Consider the following 4,778-nt stretch of genomic DNA (forward strand, 5'->3'; position numbering starts at 1 on the left):
TTGCTTTTCAGATTGTTTTTAGTCATATTTAAGTCTACACAGCCTCCCTCTGCAGGTTATAAGAAAATGCAGGCCAGGCACGGTGGCTCATGCCTATAATCCCAGCACTTTGGGAGGCCGAGGCAGGCAGATCACGAGGTTAGGAGATCGAGACCATCCTGGCTAACACAGTAAAACCCCTTCTCTAATAAAAATACAAAAAATTAGCCGGGCGCGGTGGCGGGCGCCTGTAGTCCCCGCTACTTGGGAGGCTGAGGCAGGAGAATGGTGTGAACCCAGGAGGTGGAGCTTGCAGTGAGCCGAGATTGCGCCACTGCACTCCAGCCTGGGCAACAGAGTGAGACTCCGTCTCAAAAGAAAAAAAATGCATAGAGCCGGGCATGGAGGTTCATGCCTGTAGTCCCAGCTACTTGGGAGGCTGATGCAGGAGGATTGCTTGAAGCCCAGGAGTTGGAGGCTATAGAGTGCCGTGGTTGCATCTGTGAATAGCCACTCACTGCACTACAGCCTGGGCAACAGAGCGAGACCTCGTCTCTTCAAAAGAAATGTAATGGTATATTCTAACAGCTCTTCCCGCCCTGGGGTCCTGCCCTCAAAGCAGAGGGACTGGTTCACGACATTGGGTAGTTCACTATTCTGCTATTCTATAAAATGCAGCCTGATCCAAGGTCCCCTGAGCAGAGCTCCTTCATCCACCCAACTTCACTATACCCCCTGGGGTCTAATAATTGGGGTCTAGATGAACAGCAGAACAAAGCAATGGGCTGGGTGTGACCAGTCACAGTGTTCAGGTACTGCTGTGTGCAGAGGGAGAGAGGGCTGGAGCTGACAGCCTGAGAAAAATGTGAGGTCCACCCTGCACAGTAGCCATTATTTCTAAGTAAACATAAAAACAACCCAAAAAGCCAGTAGAGTGACCCATCTTTGGCCTCCCCCAAACTCCTGCTACCTTGGATGTGGACTTATGGTCATCACCCATGGTGAGTTCAACTTAAGTGGGTAAAGTGTTCTCTGCAGTCCTGGAGTTGCTTACACAGCTAAAAAGAGACGACTCTATAATCATCAATGCCCCGGAGACTGCCATTCTCCCACCTCCCTTGAAGGACATTAGTGGAGCAGAAGAAAATTGAAAGATCAGTCTGCATGGTTACAGGACCAGGAAGTGGCCTAGTCCAGCCCCTACTGAAGGTCATTGCTATCTGGGGAACATGGGAAGTACAGGAAGCCAACCTGGCCGACCTCCCGGGAGCCAGTAAGGCCACATCCCATTTGGGTCACTGCGTTCATCCTCTTTTGCATTGCCATAAAGAAATACCTTGGCCGGGCGCGGTGGCTCAAGCCTGTAATCCCAGCACTTTGGGAGGCCGAGACGGGTGGATCACGAGGTCAGGAGATCGAGACCATCCTGGCTAACACACTGAAACCCCGTCTCTACTAAAAAATATAAAAAATTAGCCGGGCGAGGTGGCGGGCGCCTGTAGTCCCAGCTACTTAGGAGGCTGAGGCAGGAGAATGGCGTAAACCTGGGAGGCGGAGCTTGCAGTGAGCCGAGATCGTGCCACTGCACTCCAGCCTGGGCGACAGAGCAAGACTCCGTCTCAAAAAAAAAAAAAAAAAAAAAAAAGAAATACCTGAGGCTGGGATAGGCACAGTGACTCAGAGCTGTAATCCCAGCACTTTCGGAGGCCGAGGTGGGAGAATTGCTTGAGTCCAGGAGTTCGAGACCAATCTGGGCAACATGGCGAAACCCTGTGTCTACAAGAAGTACAAAAATTGGCTGGGCGTAGTGGCGGACACCTGCAGTCCCAGCTACTTGTGAGGCTGAGGTGGGAGGATCACTTGGGCCTGAGAGGTTGAGGTTGTAATGAGCTGTGATTGTGCCACTGCACTGCACTCCAGCCTGGGTGACAGAGTAAGGTCTTGTCTCATAAATAAATAAATATACCAGAGACTGAGTGATTTATAAGAAGAGAGGTTTATCTTGCCTCACGGTTCTACAGGCTGCATGGCACTGGCGTCTGCTTCTCCCCAGGAGGAGGTTTTTGCACAGGAAAGACGTGGGGAGCAACAAATGGTTTTGTTGCAGCACAGGCTAGGCTGGGGCAGAAGACAGGTGCTGAGTGGCTTGGAGCTGCCTGCTGGGCATCTGAGAGGGGTGCTGTGTAAATAGATCTGAGGTCCAGGGGCCAAGGCTGGGGATGAGCTTTGGGAGTGATCAGCAGCCACACTCATTGGCACCATGGAAATGAATGGGCTCTTCCCCAGGGAGATAAGGAAAAGTGAGAAGGAAAGGGGGCCTCGGGCAGATGCCAGGGACACCAGCGCTGAAATGAAGGCCGAAGCTGAGGTGCAGGTTGAGAAGGGCAGCCCGGGGGTTGGGGAGGCCAAGAACCCACGTTACAGAAGTTGGGGTGCCTCTGCAGCAAAGTCAAGAGCAAAAGGGTCTGGGTCCATTGAGATTTTAAGTTCTAAGCCTACTTAGAAATAAGAAAGACAGATCCCCACCCCCATTTTATTCCTGGTAAGGCTGATTTGGGGTAACGTGGCCTTGTCTGTGGTTGCTTGGGCCCCTCCCTGGTCCTACACTCCAGGAGGTAGGCTGGTCCGAGGGCAGGCACCCTCTACACAGCAAGCAGCATTCTTCATGCTAAGCCCCTGACGTTGGTTGAGGACACTCCAGAGCTAATGTCCTGGTTGGGCACTTGGTTCCCAAGAAGGAGAGAGGGAGGGGAGGGACCAAGGCAGGACAGAGCCTTGGCATCAGGCAGGCCAGAGGCGAGTGAGGGGATGGGGGGCAGGAGTGCTCCTGGATAGAAGGGAAATGAGGGGGGGCCAGGGGCCCCGACAGCATCCACTGCGTTTAATGATGAAGGTCACCAGCGGGTGACCTTGGCTAGAGCAATTTCCACAAGTGGCGGGTGGAGGCCAGATTGCAGAGGGCAGGGAGTGTGCACAGTTGGCACCACTGTGAGGGGACAAGGAGAGGGTGCGGCTGCAGAAGGCCAGTCCAGGGAGTTGCTTGTTGAAGTTCAGAGACACTTGGGCCAACGCACATTCTTAAGGTGGAGCCATTGCTGAGAGTGGACCACAGGTGACATTGGAGCTGTTAGAAGATGGGATAGGATGGGACAGAAGGACCACCAGACCCGGTGGCAGGGGGATGCAGGTGAGGGTGTTGGAATGAGGCCTCAAAATCAAGGGAGTTCCATTGGCAGCCTCCATTTCCCTGGGAGGTGGGAGGGGAGGAGTGAGCTGGAGGATGGCTCAGGTAAGAGGAGGGAAGAGGTGGGGGGGGAGGAGTGCGCTGGAGGGCGGCTCAGGTGAGAGAAGAGGGGTGGAAAGTGGCCCCGAGAAGAACAGGTTAAGGCTGACCCGCAGGACCCAGGCACAGTGAGCCACGGGAGGCTGGGGACCACAGGTACCACTGGGGCATGGCTGTCTTCAGTCTCCCAAAGCTAGAGATGGACACCCTGTTTATGGGTTGAGTTGGGCGGGGAGGATGGGTTGCAGCTGGGCACGTTGAGACGGCTGCCACCTATGGAAGCTGGACCATCCTGGCAGGGGAGCAAGGAGGCCAGAGTTTCAGAGGAGGTCCAGGGAGAGGCTCTGGACAGGAGGCGATCCGGCCTGAGAGCGGGCAGTGAGGTTAGGATTTCAAAGGTAGAGACGTTCTGGGGACAGGGGAGAGCTGTGCCATGGACAGGTAGCTGGAGACGGTCTAGGCAGCTACCAGGATGACACCAGAGAGGACGTTAGTGAGGTTGGAGCCAAAGCCTTCAGGATACGAAAGGAGTGACTGGGGGTGGCAGCTGCAAGGGTGGGAGTGGGACACTGGACCGTGGGGGCTGGAGAGGTGCTGGGGTGTTAGAGAGAGAAACGTCTCCCACCACCCTTGCTGACACACAGTCCGTGGAAAGAGTGAGAAGGAGCCCACGTCCTGGGAGACGGCTAAGTGGGCGAGGAGGAGCTAGGAGGGCAGCCAGGGCAGGAGGCAGGAGGGGCGGGGTAGGAGCACAAGGACGCTGGCACTGGGGATGGGGGAGGACACCTGAGCAGGGCGGGGAAACAACCTTGGGTGTCATCCGGGGACTTCTGTAGGAAGAAGCCTGGCGAGGGAGAGCGGCAGCGGCAGGCACAGGGTCACCTGACTGCAACTCTGCAAAGAACCCAGTCCCAGCAGCCCAGGAATGGTGGGATGTTGGGGGCACTAAGGTCTCTCGGGGTCACTTACATTTGGACTTCCCAGGGACTTCAGTGGCTCCGCTGGAACATGGAGAGATGGGAAGAACAATTGCTTTTAGATCAGTCTCAGAGGGCAGGGAGGCATTTATGGTGCCTCTGCTGGAACGAGGGTCCCACGGTACCGTCCATCGTCCGTCAGGATCCACACAGCAGGAGGTGCGCGGCGAGTGTTACCGCCTGAGCTCCGCCTCCTGTTAGATCCGCGGCGGCATTAGATTCTCATAGGAGGAGAACTCTATTGAGAACTGCGCATGAGAGGGATCTAGGTTGCGCGCTTCTTATGAGAATCCAATGTTAAAAGCAATGCGCTTGAATCATCCCGAAACCAACCTCCCCACCCCCCACCCTCCCCAACCGCCCCCCGCCCCGCCCCGCCACCCCTATCCGTGGAAAAAGTGTCTTCCATGAAACCGGTCCCTGGTGCCAAAAGGGTTGGCAATGACTGTACCAGAAGATTCCAGAGATGGAGGGTATTCGTGGAGCTAGCTAGATGAAGGGTGAGGAATTCCAGGAGAGTGCAGGCGTCTACAGGTGCC

The sequence above is a fragment of the Macaca fascicularis genome, chromosome 7 (assembly GCF_037993035.2).
Source record: "Macaca fascicularis isolate 582-1 chromosome 7, T2T-MFA8v1.1".
NCBI lineage: Eukaryota > Metazoa > Chordata > Mammalia > Primates > Cercopithecidae > Macaca > Macaca fascicularis.